Below are 17,345 nucleotides of genomic sequence, written 5' to 3' on the forward strand. Positions count from 1 at the left end.
TTCTTTCTTTCTTTCTTTCTTTCTTTCTTTCTTTCTTTCTTTCTTTCCTCTGATTCCCTTCACCTTTATGTCAGTCTCTGATGAAGAGGTGATCCTTCTCCTCAAGAATGCCAACCTCTTATATGTATCCTATGTCTTGTCTTATACCATCTCCATTCTTCAGCAGGAGACTTCCAGTGCCACCTTCTCTTTCTTTCTAATCTTGAATGTCTCCTTATTTTTGGTAGCTTCCCTTCTGCTTTCAAACACACCCAAGTTTCATTGGTTCTTAATAAATTTGCAGTTTCATATGCAAACATCTTTTTTTTTAAATTCTACTTGTTATGGAAATGTGTTTTATTTCTTAAATTAAAAATAAAATAAAAAAAGACAAAACTTCTGTGAACTTCACTAGACCTTACCATCTTGTCAAGCTATTGTCCTATATCTCACTTCTCTTTCTCAGAAAAAAAAAACAAAATAAAACAATAAACCTTATCTATACTAGTTGCCTCTAATACCTCTCCCCTCACTACTCAATGCTTTGCAATCTGGCTTGTGACATCATTACTCAACATATTGCTAACTCAAGCTTTGACTGACACCAAGTCTCTCAGCCTCCTCTCCCCTCTGATTGGAGGGCCGGAGGGTAAAGTACCTAATTCCTCCCAATGCCTTCCTTTATAGAGGGCAGAAACTGGACTTTGGCTCATGTCACTCAGCGTCTGCTGCTTTGCCTGGTTTCAATTTTACATAACAAGATGTCTCGTGGTGTCCTATTCCTCTCCCTCTCCTTCCTGCCTCTTTTTGTGTGTTGTCTCCCTCCATTAGATTGTAAATTCCTTGAGGGAAGGGACTATCTTTCTCTTTAATGAATTGTATCCCTAGTGCTTAGCACAGTGCCTGGCACATAGTGTTTATTGGATTGGATTGGATCTAGTCTCTCTCTTGAGCTCTAGTTCTATATCACTACCTTCTAGTGGACATTTTAAGCTAGGTGTCCCATAAGCATCTCAAATGAAATATGTCCAAAACAGAAATTACATTTTCTCCCCAAACCACTCTTTTCTTGAATTTCTCTATTTCTCTTGAGGGTACTACCATCCTTGCTATCATACTTGATTGCTCATTCTTATTCCATGCATCCAATCAGTTGCTAAACCTTCCACAACATCTCTTGTATCCATCCCCTTCTCTACACTCACATAGAGACCTCCTTAGATCAGGCCCTTACCACCTCTTTTCTTGTTTATTTGCAAAAGCCTTCAAATTGGTCTTCTTGCCTCAAGCCTCTCCTCTCACTAATTCATCCTCTGCCCAGATACCAAAATGCTTTTCCTAAAGCACAGATTTAACCATGTCATTGCCCTACTTGATAAATTCCAGTAAGATTTTAGAGGATCAAACATGAACTCCTTTGTTTGACTTTCAAAGTTCTTTACAACCTAGCCCCAACTTATATTTCTAACCCTATTACATAGTATTTCCCTTTGTTCATGCTATGTTACAGTCATATTGACCTTCTTATTGTTTCTCACATATAACATTTCCTCTCTTGTCTCTGCACCTTTGTACTGGGTGTTCCTTAATTCTGGTATGTATGATCTTCTCACCTCTGCCTCTTAGAATCTCACATTTCCTTCAAGATGAATCTCAATCAGCACCTTCTACAGGCCTCTCTTAATCCTCCCAGTTGCTAGGGTATTCCCCCACAAAATTGCCTTGTGCTTATTTATTATATATAATATATTATTTTTTAAAAATACATTTATTTATTTTTAGTTTTCAACATTCACTTCCATAAGATTTTGTGTTCCAAATTTTCTCCCCATCTCACTCCTTCCCCAAAACGGCATAAAATCTGATATAGGCTCTACATATACATTCATATTAAACCTATTTTCACTTTAGTCACGTAAAGAAGAATTAGAACCAATGGGAGAAACCATGAGAAAGAAGAAACAAAAAAAAAAAGAGAGAGAAAGCAAATAATATGCTTCGATCTGCATGCAGACTCCATCGTTCTTTTTCTGGATGTGGATATTTTCTACTGTGAGTCTTTAGGAATTGTCTTAGAACCTTGCATTGCTAAGAAGAGATAAGTCTATCAAAGTTAGTCATCACACAATGTGGCTATTACTGTGTACAATGTTCTCCTGGTTCTGCTCACTTCACTTAGTATAGTTCATATGTCTTTCCAGGTTTTTCTGAAGTGGGCCTACTCATCATTTCTTATAGCACAATAGTATTCCATTACATTCATATACCACAACTTGTTCAACCACTCTCCAACTGATGGGCATCCCCTCAATTTCCAATTTTTTGCCACCACAAAAAGAGCTGCTATAAAAATTTTTGTACATGTAGGTCCTTTTCCCATTTGTATGATCTTTTTGGAATACAGACCTAGAAATGCCATTGCTGGGTCAAAGGTTAGGCACAGTTTTATAGCCTTTTGGGCATAGCTCCAAATTGTTCTCCAGAATGGTTGGATCAGTTCACAATTCCACCAACAATGCATTAGTGTTCCAATTTCCCCACATCTTGTCCAGTATTTATCATTTTCCCATTTTATTATGTTAGCCAATCTGATAGGGGTGATGTGGTACCTCAGAGTTGTTTTGATTTGCATTGCTCCAATAAATAGTGATTTAGAGCATTTTTTATATGACTATATATAGTTTTAATTTCTTCATCTGAAAACTGCCTGTTCATATGCTTTGATCATTTATCAAGTGGGGATATATAATATATTATTATATATTATATCATATTTTGTGCCTATATATTTTACACATACCTGTGTATCTAAATGTTTGTCTCCTCTGATAAAATGTCTTTTCCCTGAGGGTGGAAACACAGTGACTGGCACATATTAGGTACTTAATAGATGCTGATTGATTTACAATGGAGATCCTTAAGGGAAAAAATATAAATTTGCCTGTGATGATTTAATAAGTAGCTTATATTTTACTCAATCTCAGGAGTAGGAAAAAATGCTTAGTCTTTTAGAGATCGAATGAATGGAAAACTATATTTTTTTCAAATTATTGATAAACAAAGTAGTGATTATTTTTATTTTTTCCCCAATTATTAGTCATCAGTATTTCAGACTAGTTTTGATATTTCTGTTTTCTTGGTTGCTTCCAGGGGGCAATTTAACCTAAATTATTCATTTATTGAGAGACAGATTATTTTACTAAAATAATTTTATCAAATGACATACAGTAAAAATGATTTTTTGAGTCAAATATTATGGAATCTACTTCTACTCACAGGGATTAATCAAATGGAAGTTGCTGGTTTCTAGCCTTGAGACCTGTTGGTTTTATTAAGTCTATATATATATGTTCAAAGGCAGGGGACTGAGAAGGAGGAAAACCAATCATTTAGAATAGATACAAGGTTATGAATTATTTTTGAAATCTCTGGCTACTCTCATGTAACAATTGTGCACTTGAGGCTGAGGTGAATGGGAAGCTAGAACTGAAAATTTTTTTTCCTCCTTGCTCTATATACCCAATTATTTTCTCTCATGATTGATGATTCTGTACACACTGAACATCCAAGAAAAAAACCTTGGTGTCATTTTATTGTCATCATCATCAATAGCAATAATAGTTCACCTTTTTATAGCACTGAAAGGTTTACAAAGTGGTTTCCTCATAAAAACCCTGGGAGGTTGGTAGGGTATTGTTACACACATTTTACAGCTCCTGGTCACACAGTGTGAGAGTGAAGATGCAAACCTATGCCTTTGGATTTCAAGTTCAATGCTTCCTGTTTCGACATATGTAGAGATCGTTGCTAACTCCTGCTCCTTTGATTTTCATAGCTGTTGTTCAGAAGGGCATGACCATTTCATGCTTGGGTTATTGATACTTTATATCTGATCCTCCTTTCCCCAATGTTACCTCCTCTGCCCCATTGCATTCACCATGAAGCAGCCTATCCTCAGAGTTCCATTGGCATTAATAAGAATGACAGCAATAATGTTAACTATAGAGAGCATTTATAAAGTGCTTACTATGTGATAGACACTGTGCTAAGCTCTCTACAAATATCTCATTTTATCTTCCCAACAATGTTAGGAGATAGGTGCTACTATTTTCTTTATTTATTTTTTCTTTTTTTTTGGAGGCAACTGGGGTGACTTGCTCAGGGTCACACAGCTAGTAAGTATGTGAAGCTGGATTTGAACTCAGGTCCTCCTGACTCCAGGGTTGGTGCTTTATCCACTGTGCCGCCTAGTTGCCCCAATTATTTTCTCCATTTTATAGTTGAGGAAACAGAGCTAAATACAGGTTAAGTGACCGGCTCAGGGATATGCAGCTGGTAAGAGTCTGAGGGCAGATTTGAACTCAAGTCTTCCTGACTCCAGACCTAGCCCTCTATCCACCTTGTTGCTTTCAGCTAGCTTCCTCTCAATCTATAGATCAGTATTAAGACATAGCTTTTCCCTTACCACCAATCAATCATATTTCCCTTCTGTCTGCCTACTCTATTCCTGTGTCTGTCTATTCTACAAATTTTCTCTGTGCCACTCTGAGAAGCTTTATCCTATATCAGAAAAAAAAATCATATTTTCTTTGTTACTTCAATTCACTATGATCTTTCTTTTCATTATTTATAGAGCTCTGAAATTCATCCATGTCTATGGAGCTTTTCTTTTTTCTTTCTTTTTTTTTTGTTAGGCAATGGGGTTAAGTGACCTGCCCAGGGTCACACAGCTAGTAAGTATGGAGTTTTTCTTAGTCAGTCAATGGGAGAACATAAGAAGCAACATGGAATCATGGATAGAGTGTGGGACTTGGAGTTAGGAAGACCTGGGTTCAAATCCTGACTTTGATACTTACTAATTGTGTGACTATAGGCACAACCTTTAACTTCTCTCAACCTTACTTTTACCATCAGTAAAATAAAGGGTTTTTACTAGGTGAGATCATAGGTACCTTCTAGTTCTAATTCTATAATCCTATGGAAATTATTATCTTCCTGTTGGAACACACAGCTTCCAGGTTGATTTCTTGACTTACCCTCTTCTACATTCACTCATCCACTGCTTGCCCCAAATATAACTGTTTTGTCCATTTAATTTATGCATTTTTCAATGTTTCTTCATTTGGCTTTAGGAACATCATTGCTGACATTTGTGATTATAAACTCCTTCAGGGCTGAAATCAGAACTCTTTATTTGGCACCTTTGGTGATCTCTATTCAACACAAATGTCTTGAATACATGTAGTGTGTGGGGCAAAGGTGTCAAATACCCTTTGGAGGGTCTCATGTGACCTGCAATACTTCTGATAGCTTCAGAACCAGATTAAAATATAGTGGGGAAATGTTTAGCAAATTAAATAAAAAATATAGTTAATGTTCAGTCCTATCCAACTCTGTGACCCCATTGACCATAGCCCACCAATGCTGTCCATGGGTTTTTTTTTTTGCTTTTTGGTGATGCAATCAGGGTTAAGTGACTTGCCCAAGAATTCAGGGGAAAAAGTGGTCATTTCCAGGTGGGGAAACAGGGAAAATTTTGTGGAATTAGTGGTCCTTGATCCGGGCCTTCACCAATGGGAAGTATTACATAGGTGGAGATTGGGGTGTGGTGGCACTCCCAAATCCAGAGTTACAAGTCTTCATTTAAAGACTGGGCAGAATGAATGGATGAGTCAAACTTAAGTTGTAAACTGATGAGGAGTTTACATCTCTGGATCATGGAATTGGAAAACTGAACTGTGCGTTTCCTGGATTCAATGAATTTTATGTGCTATCAATATTTGAGTTTGGGAGACATTGTGAAGACAGAGATAAGCATTAGATGTTTTATTACATATCATTTATTGCTTTTATTGTTTAATTGTTTTAAGTAAGCATGTTTTGACTGTTCCTTTGGGAAGGCTACTCTATTGAGGTCACAAGACTCAATGAAGTATATTAACTTCAGGAAGGAGGTGAGGTTTCTACTAGAATGGAGGCTTGGAGTTGATTCTTATTTGCTAAAGCCCCATTCACTTCATAAAGAGTTGTTATGGCCACCCAGAGAGAGGTGGAGCTAGAGGATAGACAGAAAGTCAGACAGATGGGTAGATAGAGGGGATAGAAAATTTAACCAACACTACATGCCAGGCACTCTGCTAAGTTGCTGGGGATACAAATACAAGCCAAACAAGACAGTCTCTACCCTTGATGATGATGATAATAGCTGGTATTTATACATTTCTTTCAGGTTTGCAAAGCACTTTATATGTTATCTTAGGGAGCTTACATTCCAATGGGACAAGATAATAGCTAAAGGGTAACTGGAAAGGGGCAGATGGGGAGAGAAAGAGTGACCACATGGGTGCAAAGCATCTGGTGGGGAGGTGAAGTTCAGTGTGTTGGGCTAGGAGTGAAGCGAGTGTGGCTCTTATCCTTTCAGAAAAGGCAGCCCTGGTGAGGGAATCACCAGTTAGGAGATTAGAACTTCAAGACAGCAGTTTCTTCAATGTGGAAATGCAATTGACAAAAAAAACAAAAAAAAAAAAAAAAAGTAGAGAAGTCCAAAGAATGAAAAATCTGGAGGTTTCTGCAAGGTGGGAAGGAGGCCATCCATTCTCTAAGAACCTTAGGGAGCTTAGTACTTCTCCTTCACTTCCACCTAGCCAGGACAAGTGCCATAACTAGTAGGGTGAGCCTAGATTTGGAACTTTCGGGACTCAGATCCTTTTTTGCTAAACAGAATTAGATTAATAGCTAGCAGTGCCACCTCCTGGTTAAACAAATTAAAAATGGCGTTCTAATTTGGCAGCTTCTTCCTCGTCATTCACTTTAAGTCAGATCAATAAACATTAATTAAACACCTAATATGTATTAGCCATTGTGATTGGATTGGGGATACAGAAGCAAAAGCAAAATGATCCCTGCCCTAAAGGAGTTTATATCCTATGCTCCTTATAATCTGTTTTTTCTTCCTTACCACTCTAATGAAACTTAGTTCTCTGTGGTTGACAATGATTTTCTGATCACCAAATTCAATGGTCTCTTGTAAGGTGCTCACCCTTCAATTCAAGAAGTTATTATTATGATAAATTATTTATTAAGTCTCCATTAGCCGCCTCACATACAGGGGTATACTGCTAAATGTTTAACGACTCTTTCTTGGGGAAAAAAAATACCCCTGACACACTTTTAAGTTTAATCTCCATCACTTTCTTAAGTCTAGACAATCAACAAAACAATAAATCAAGCCTTGATTTTTATTGTTTGTTGATATCCGAGGGGTAAATACTCATGCTAAAAATTTAATAATTGGCTCTCATGAGTAGGTTGGAGCTGGCTCTAGCACACCCCTGTTTGTTACACAAGGTGCTATGATAAGCACTGAAGACACAGATGAAAAACTTCATAGTCCCTGCCCTCAACGTGCTTACTATTGACCACTCTCTGCCTCCTGAAATTGTCTTATGACTCTGTGACCCTTTACCAGCCTGCTTCTCTTTCTTCTCTAATGTCTCCTTCTGTGCTTCCTTCACTAACTCCTCTATATTCTCTTACCCCTTAGGTTTAGGTGTTTCCTAAGACTCTGCCCTTGGTCCTCTCTCTCTCAGAGAGCTCACTTGCTTCCTGGGTTTCAAATATCACGTCTCAAATCCATCTTTCCATTTATGACTTGTGTCTTGAATTCAAGTTTCACAGTGACAGCTGTCTGGCTGGACATTTTAATTCCTCTGTGAAGCCTTTCCTGACCACTCAGTCCAAAATAATATGTCCCCAAACTCCTTAACTCTTATAATACTTATTGTTCTTATTAGACATTTGATACTTTTTATGTGCTATTTTTTTGGTGTGTATTTCTTTGCATTGCCCAGTATTTTGCCTTCTTGTTGTTCAGTCAGTTGTGTCTGACTCGTTATGACCCTATTTGAGGTTTTCTCTGCAAAAATACTAGAGTGATTTGTCCTTTCCTTCTCCAGCTCATTTTACAGATGAGGAAACGGAGGCAAATAAGGTTAAGTAATTTGCCCGGGGTCAATAATAAGCGTCTGAGCCCAGATTTGAACTCAGGTCTCCCAGACTCCAGGCCCAGAACTCTACTGAAATACCTAGCTGCTCCTTATCATATGTAGGTCTGACTAAATCAATTTACAACTGATAGTCTTAACCTTACTGTATGTTTATTTGTGTGTGTGTGTGTGTGTGTGTGTATTTGTGTAGAATTTGTATTCCTTTAAAGAGCCTCTTAACACAGATGAATTGGCAATTGGTAGCTTTTGTTTTTTATACCAGTTATTTGAGGATATATCTATCATGCCCTTTTTGTCCCCTAACAGAAACTCTCCTCTCACCCCCCACCCCCACCCCCTAAATACCCAAACTAAACACTCAGTGAGCCTTTTCCCATAACAAGGAAAAAAAGAGTTAAATAAAACCAACTAGTACACCAATGGTGTCTGAAGGTGTAAACAGCATTCTGCACTCAGTCATCCACCTCTTGAGAGAAATGAAGGAGTTACATGACCTCATCTCTTAATACAATCATGGAGATCATTTTGAGCAGGGTGTCTTCTTGAGGGTTCCTTGCCTACTCTAGGTGGCACTGATGCTCTTTCCTTCTTCTGAATCTCCCCCAGGTAATCTGGCCAAGAGTAAAAGGCAGGGAATTGTCATTGCTTCATAGTATGTCACCGCACCATTCACCTCTGTAAGTTACTCTATCCGCCTTTCTTCAGGGATCAGTCAAAACAGTCACAGCTGGGACAAGGAGAATGGGGTGGCGCAACTCATATTTGAAACCAGACATGGTAGATCCACAAATACAGAGGACCTTCCATAGGATTAATTAAGAGAACATCTGGGCAAGAGGAAAGGGACAGTTTTGGTATTTATCTTATTCCAGTATAACTGATCTTTGGAGTAAATTTTGGGTACAGCTCCCTCTGAAATTGGAAAACCTTCATAATGAATAGAACTGAGTGTTGGGACCCATGGACCTGGCTGTAAAGCATACACACAGTACATTTGCACTCCAGTTTCCATGGGCTACTTCTCTGTTTCAAGCTATCCTTTAGGGTCCTATTTAAATGAAATAACATTATATCTTGCTGTGGTCTTGCAGTGGGAGATGAGAGGAAAGAGTCATGTAAGAGTGAAAGTTCCCCCAGAAGAATGTAAGCTTCTCATAAGTGCTGGGGCTATTTTGCTTTTGGCTTTGTGCCTTCAGCACCTGGCGCAGCGCCTCACGCATAGGTGCTTAACAGATATTTGATGAATCAAACCAAAGGACAGTTTCCTCTCCTGTTCTATCCCCCTATCCTCCAAAGAAGTGGAAATAAGAAGGGATTGTGAGAAAGCAGTTGCACTCCAAATATCTCTCCCTTTATACATTTCCAAATCCTTTGAAACTACCAACTAAGAAGTTAATAGTCTGAATTTGAAATTGATTTATGTTAAATGAGCAGATCCATTATTCTTCTGGGCCTGGGCATAGTATTTTCCAAGGCGATAAAGAATAAAATAAAGGAGAAACAAAGTGTGTGTGTGTGTGTGTGTGTGTGTGTGTGTGTGTGTGCGCGTGATTCCAACATGGATTTTGGTCATCCAAATGTAGGAGAATGAAATAAAAATCTTTTACAGAAGAAGTAGATTTTTTGGTCCACTCATCTCACTATGCTTTTCTTTTCTTTTTCTTTCTTTTTTCCTTCCTTTCTTATTTTATTTCTTTCTTTCTCCCTTTCTCTCTCTCTTTCTCTTTCTTTCTTTCTTCCTTTCTTTCTTCTTCTCTTTCTTTCTTTCTTTCTCTTTTTCTTCCTTCCTCCTTCCTTCCTGCTAGGTGTGTTTTCTTTTTATACTTGCAGAGTGTGTGTGCCCAGATATTGTCTTGGGTCTTCACTGTAACCCTCTCAATAAGCGTAATATCTCCTTATACAAATTGTGAAAATCCTCAATGCTATCCATAGAAAAGGCTTTTCTGGGCATTGAAGATATTTTTCCATTCAAGGTGTAAATGTTCTGAAGAATGTTACATTGAGGATGACTGGCTGAGTTGTGTCCAGTCACACTCCTGAGCTCCATTACTTGGCTTTGATATTTAAAAAGGAAGAGATAGGATGGGAGGCAGAGAAAACCGGAGTTGACAGATGGTAGCCTATGAGGCTGCAAAACTTCTCCAGGGACCCACAGGGTACCAAGAGAAGAGTGAACCCAGATAGTACTATGATTTATGAGGATTGCGTAGCTGCCTAGGGAAGGTAAAGACTTACTAAAGAGAGAAGAGATATTTTGACTTTTTATGGTTTCAGGTGCTAGTCCTTTGCCTTTTTTGTTGGGTGAAATAAAACCCTGGCTTCTGTTTGATATACTGTTAGCCTGAGTATTGCAAGGGAGCTAAGTCTTCTTTTCCCTTTTGGTATAGAACTACATATGAACTAGACCTCATTGTTCCCAAGGGAAACCCTGAGTAGGGACATGAGCCAAATGAGGTGATTTGTAATAACTGCTCAAGATTGAATTTGGTCTGTGTAAATTCAGAGCTTCAGTTCTGGGCCATAGAACACAACCATACCTTCTATCATTTTTTTTAATTATCAGAGCAACTCAGAGCCTTTCTTGGCAGAGAGGATATTTTTAAAAACAAAACCCTATGTAAATCAGAAACTGGCATTCAATAAGTGATTATTATTGGATCAACCCACTTTAGCATGGATAGCAAAGTACATACGTGGAAGAGTGGAAATACATTAATTAGCCCGCTGCCTTCCATAACTCAATTCTCTGCATGACGTCCATAATGTTTGTTACATAGAATTGAAATGAACTAAGACTCAGAGAACTCTTATTATCTCTATTTCATATTTTCAGTTTTGGCCTGCAGTCCTGACTAATAGTATATTTGTTACTGTGTACATTTCATAGTCTATATTTTGACTATTTCCAGTATTGCACAAAATGGTGATAAAATTACATTTACCATTATGTATGAAGGGAAAGATTTACTCATAATTAAAGTTCAAGATACAAATGTTCCTTTCCTTATATTTTGGATAGAATAGGAATGAAATGAAAGGGTAGGTAGTGTATTGATATATTCAATGAATATTTTTTAGTGCCTATTATGTGCCAGGCATTGTATTAGGGGTTTTGATGCATGTCATGGAGATAATCAATCTTAAAAACTGACATGATCTTTTGAATAAATCCTGTCAAATCTATTATATTCATTCTGAGGAGGTAATTCTAACAGTCTGATTGTTGAAAGTCTTTGAAGTAACTTAAAGGGCATTTTGTGACCCTGAGCAAGTTGCTTAACCCTCTTTGCATCAGTTCCTCATCTGTAAAATGAGCTGGAGAAGGAAATGGCAAACCACTCCAGTATCTTTGCCAAGAAAGCCTGAATGGGGTCAGGAAGAGTCCAGCATGCCTGAAACTACTGAACAACAACAATAACCACAACAAAGTACATTTGGTTTGCTAATCATTCTAATCAAAACATTTAATTTTCTCAGAAAGTGGGGGAAAAAGTGTAAACTCAAGCAATTTGTCAACTTCATTTACAAGGTGGCAAAATTTAGAGTTTACTAGGTAAATTCGATTGATGACCAACACAAAAACTTGGCTGGAATCTGGAAGTTCAAACAGCTAATGAATACCTAATATAATGATGAAACAGTACTCTCTCTCTCTCTCTCTCTCTCTCTCTCTCTCTCTTTCTGTATGTTGGAGCAATTTATGTTTTTCAAGTAAATGAGACAGAAAAGCATTAATTGTCACACTTGATAAATGGTCTTCTGCTTTTACTCTCCATGCTATTCTCTGTTAACCGTTGTTGCCATGGAGAGGGGAATTGTGTTAAAATAATTTTTAGTCATAAGAAAGCAGGCTTACATTGAAAAATATTTAAATTATGTCCTTAGAAATGTAAAGTTATTCATGAGGGGGTTCATTTGGTAACCTTTTTTTTTTATTAATAAGCACTGAATTACTTGCTTTTCTGTGACCAAAAGATTTCTGAGTTCATGGTCCTGATTGAGAATATGAATTGATTTTTCTTTTCCTTTGAACAAAAAAACCTGATATGTTTACATTAGAAATGACAATCTCCAGAGCTAGAATTTTGAACTTTTCTTTTCATCATCTTTTTCTCTGCTAATTTATCATGTTTTAATCTTATTAACATTTCTGTCCAATTGGGAAAGAACATCCTAATGTTATGAAACGTGTGACGCTACCACACAGTGAGGCCTGTAAAGAGCACATAGTCCACAACCATTTTTCTAGTTATTTCTGATGTCAAACCCATAAGTCCTTTATCCTTTTTTTGATGTAATATTGAAATTTGGCAGTTTATTCAGATACCATGAATTATTTCATTTAGGTACCCCTTTCCAAAATTCCAATGTTCCAAAAGGTAATCCAGGGAGTGGTTTGCACAAAATAATGAAGAGTAAAATGAGCAGAACCAAGAGAACATTGTATACAATAACAGCAATATTGTTTTAAGAATGACATTGAGTAAATCTCATTTTGACTATTATAAACACTCAAATCAATTATAAAGGACATGTGAAGAAAGACACTATCTGCATCCAGGGAAAGAACTGATAAATAGACGTTTGTATAGAATAATGTTACATGTACATACCTATTTATATCTAATATCTAGGGTGGGGGAGAGGTAAGAAAAAAAGAAAAATAAAGAAATTTACATGATAACTTTATTTAAAAGGAATAGCAAGTTGTACATAATAGATTTGCAGTTTGATATTACAAGGCACAGCATCACGAACGTACATTGTCAAAAAAAATCTCAGAAATGGAAAGGTTTTCAGAGGTCAACTAGTCCAATCAAATTTAGCTTAACTCAACACAAGAAATACCATATTTACCATGAGCAAGGCCCCATAGTAGTCACTGGGAAAACAGATAAAAGTGAAAATCTGACCTCAAGGATCTTATATTCCACTGGGAGAATATTACATATGCATAGATAAGTACATTTAAGTGTATAAATGTAATACAGACTATACTGGCCCCCACTACCTGAAGACCAGGTATGCCACATATCATTCCTGTCCCAGGATTCTCCAATACCCTTAAGGTGGTTTGCCAATGTCTAGGCTCTTTGCCATTGGCTCTAGCCCTCTTGATAGTGTTCCCTCAAATGTTGGGGGGATACATATACCCCAGTTCCATTTAACCATTTAACAGTTGTATTAGCTTTTTTTTTTTCCCGTTTAGTCAATGGAGGTTAAGTGACTTGCCTAGGGTCCCACAGCTAGTGAGTGTCAAGTGTTTGATCTGAGGCTGAATTTGAACTCAGGTCCTCCTGACTTCAGGGCGGATGCTATATTCACTGTGCCACCTAGCTGCCCCTGTATTAGCGTTCCAAAGAAATATTAATTCAAAGGCATAATAACAAATATATAAACCTCTCCACCCTCCATACTACCTTATAGTCTTTGGAGAAGGGAAAGGGATTAACTTCATAGATTAGGTCAGTTCCTATGTAGCGCAGTCCTACTTCCAAATCTAAAACCACCCTTGGACTTGAGTCCCAGGCACCCTGGGTTTTGAGGGCTTCCCTTCTGGGCTAGCTGGCTGCAACACACACCCTAGAATCCTGACTCTAAGGTTGCCATGGCTCAAATTTCTGGGTCCAATGGGGATCACTGCCTGCAGCTGAAATTGAGAAGGACAAATAGAACAGAACAGAAATAGAAACACCGAGGCCTAAAAAGAGAGGGAGGGAAAAGTACACTCCTTCCACTGCCCCTCCTCCTTCCCACCCTGGATTAGTCAGTTCATGGCATCCTGCAGGTGGACCATATGTAATCTGCACTCTCCGGATGTAGCAGGAAAGAACAGGATCATCACAGTCTTGCAGTTTTAAAGATGGCAGACTTCCTGCTACGCAACCAATCAAAGAAGACGACTTCTACTTACGTAGTAAGGGAATGAAGGATGTTTTCTCCTAGAAGCAGGTCCCTGGTGTTTCCCATGTGACTGCCTCCATTGCAGGTGATCTGGGCATGATAAGTATAAACGCATCTCCATTTTGAAGAGGGACTCAGGCTGGCCAGTCTTCATTCCCCTTCCAGCTGTGCTTCTTGATTCTGGACTTCAACACCCTGCCTCCGCCAAAGTCTTACCCAGAACCTCCCTCAGTGCCTACAGCCTCCTCACCTGCAGGTGAGATGGAACATCCATCTGTGTCATGACAGTCCCCTTCTCCCGTTGATAAGTTCCTCCTGGGGCCTTTATTTTGGAGATCGGTCCAGGCCTGCTAATCTTCATTCCCTTCCTGGCTGTGCTTCTGATCTTGCAGACTTCAGCACCATACCCCTGCATGGGTACCTTCATCCCCCCTGCTTCTTCTCTCCCTGCTTTTCAGCTCCCTTTCAAAAATGTCATCTTCTTCCATTGGAATCTAAGCTCTTTGAAGACAAGGATTGTTTTTCTTTTTGTTCAAATTTGTAGCCCCAGCACTTAGGACAGTGCTTGGTACATAGTATGTGCTTAATAAATGCTTGTTGTCTTACTATAGAAGGTGTGTGTTGCCCATATAAGTTGTATATATACAAATGGGATGCCTCAATGTATAGCTAGACATGGAAAGCAGGCATAGATATCTAGATACATATTTCTGGGCTATGGGCCCATTGCTTTTCAAAGGAAGACTGCCATCATGGCCTTAAGGGGAGCAGGGGCAGGGACCACGAGGCTGACTACTTTGTTCTCTGAGAGAAAGGGATACTGGACTAGAATTATACCTATCTACCCCTCTAAATATTGCTGGTCTAAAAGCATGATTTTTAGGTTCCAGTTGCTTTCCTGACTGTTCGTTCTTACCATATTAGAGTGCATAGATTCACGGAGCTATGGTCCTACCTGGAAGTAGCCCATTTCATAGGGTCATAGGATCATAGTTACAGAGTTGGAAGGGACCTTAGAGGTCATCTAGTTCAACTCCTTCATCTTTATGGATGAGGATACTGAGGTACAGGGAGGTGAAGTGACTCATTCAAAGTCACACAGGTAGTAACTTACAGAGCCAGTATTAAAACAGAGGTCATCTGACTTCAGAGTCCAGCATGTTCCCATTCTATCATGCTGTCTCTCATCTATAATTTTGCAAAGTCATAGTCTATCTCTGTATAGGATCACAGTTATAACTAGAAGAGACTTTAGATAGAAACTAATCTAATTTTATAGAGAAGGAAATTGCTTCCCAGAAAGATGAAATCTCTTGCCCAAAGTCATCAGGATCGTAAGTATCAGAGTCAGGATTTTAATCTAGGTCCTTTGCCCTAAATGTAGAGCTCTTTTCATTTTACCAAGCTTTGGTACTTTTAAGCGTCTATAATTTCAGTGGTGTCTGTGCAAATTTTCTGCATGTTTTAGTAATAATTATAATAATGACTAGCATTCATATTGAGCTTTATGGTTTGCAAAACACTTAACAAATATCTCATTTTATCTTCACAGAAACCCGGAGAAGTAGATACTATTATTATTATTCTCATTCCAATTTTACAGATGAGGAAACTGAGGCAGTCAAAGGTTAAGTAACTTGCCCAGACTCACGTAGCTCATAACTATCTGAGACTGGTATTGGACTCAGGTCTTTCTGACTACAGGTTGAGCGCTCTAATTACTGTACCACTGTAAAGGTTCTACTTAATGTTCTGGTGACCTTCCTATTGTTCTTTTAGTGCTTTTTTGGAGCAGAGCAATGGACCTCTTGATTTATCTATCTGGTGTTTCACTTTGGACTGGACCACCTCTTAATACAAGTCATGATTGGTAATTAAAGCCTTCTTAAACTTTGAAACGTAAGTAAGGGAATCTTGCCTATAATTGTCTAATTATTGCTTTGACCTCCTAATTATTTCTTGATATTTTTGTTACCTAACTTCAAGCTATCTCCTTTTACTTTTGTGTCTATCTTATGGTACATATTTATATGTCTTGTATGTACTTATCATACTTTAGTTCCTATTATAATTGTAGAGTTTTGATCATAGGAGTTTTCTGATAATTTGATGAGCTTAGAGGTGGTGAAACTTTGTTGGGGACTTTGTATCTTCCAATAAATGATGTGAATATATTCATTTGACCCACTTATGATTCAGTGTGCATTGAATGAGGAATAATTTATTTGGCTTATAATAATATAGTGGGTTAAAGTCAACCATTTTTAGTGGGTTTATAAATAGGAATATCATCTTAGACTCAGCCCCTTCCATTCTTTTTCCTTTCTTGGAGAAGTTCTGAAAGCTGCAGAAGTAAGAGAACCTGGTTTCTTTTAGAAGAACTTATGAATTTGTACAACTTTCTCTCTTCCCACCCCAGGAGCCAATATTGCCAGCCTTGGGGTCAAATTAATTAGAATTTATATGTTTGTAGGTTACCTCTGTGGACTCCAAGTTCACGCCCAGTGTCTTGAAACAAGAAGGTTTTGTTGACTTGAATTGTTTGGTTTCAATGAAACCTTATGACACATATTTTGCCACATCTCCATATACTATGTTCTTGAGATAGCTTGAATCTATACTTTATTCATAAGAACATTCTCAAGACTTCATTTTTTAAAAAAGCACAAATTATAGACTTGTGAGTTAAGAAATGGGTGAAACCTTAGAGGTCATTTAGTAAAACTATCAGGTTTTTTGTTGTTGTTGTTTTTTCTTTTTTTCATGTAATTATTTTTTTTTATTGATTTATTTATTTTTAGTTTTCAACATTCACTTCCACAAGACTTTGAGTTCCAAATTTTCTCCCCATCTCATCCCTCACCGTAAATCAAGATGGCATGCATTCTGAATACCCCTTCACCTAATCTGCCCTCCCTTCTATCTCTTCCCCCTTCTCTTATCCCCTTCTCCTTCAGTTTTCCTGTAGGGCAGGATAGATTTCTATCCTCCATTTCCTGTACATCTCATTTCCCATTTGCATGTGAAAACAATTTTTTTTTAACATTTGTTTTTAAAACTTTGGGTTCCAAATTTTCTCCCTTCCTCCCTCCCCACCCACCCTCATTAAGAAGGCAAGCAACTTGATAGAGGTTATACATGTGTAGTCATGCAAAACAATTCCATAGTAGTCATGTTGTGAAAAACTAAGTGTATTTCCCTTAATCCTATCCTGCCCCACATTTATTCTATTCTCCCTTTTGACCCTGTTCCTCCTTAGTAGTAAAACTATCAGTTTTACATATGAGAAAACTTTGTACTCTGGGAGATCAAAAAGTAGTATGGAACCTTAAAGACTTGCAAGAAGTCTTTCTATGGCACACCTGATGGGTCATCATCTAACCTTTCCTTGACCATTCCCAGCAGAATTGGGTAAAAGACTAGTGCCTTCAGAAAGAGATGATGGATTAACTAACC

The 17,345-nt window shown here is 38.0% G+C and overlaps 1 pseudogene; it reads right to left on the reverse strand.

Moving 5' to 3' along the window:
• The window catches only part of LOC114037399, a 24,883-nt pseudogene extending 10,567 nt beyond the window's left edge, over positions 1–14,316 (reverse strand).
• Positions 14,317–17,345: the final 3,029 nt, after the last annotated feature.

Source organism: Vombatus ursinus, unplaced genomic scaffold (assembly GCF_900497805.2).
Source record: "Vombatus ursinus unplaced genomic scaffold, bare-nosed wombat genome assembly UNPS02000582.1, whole genome shotgun sequence".
Lineage (NCBI taxonomy): Eukaryota > Metazoa > Chordata > Mammalia > Diprotodontia > Vombatidae > Vombatus > Vombatus ursinus.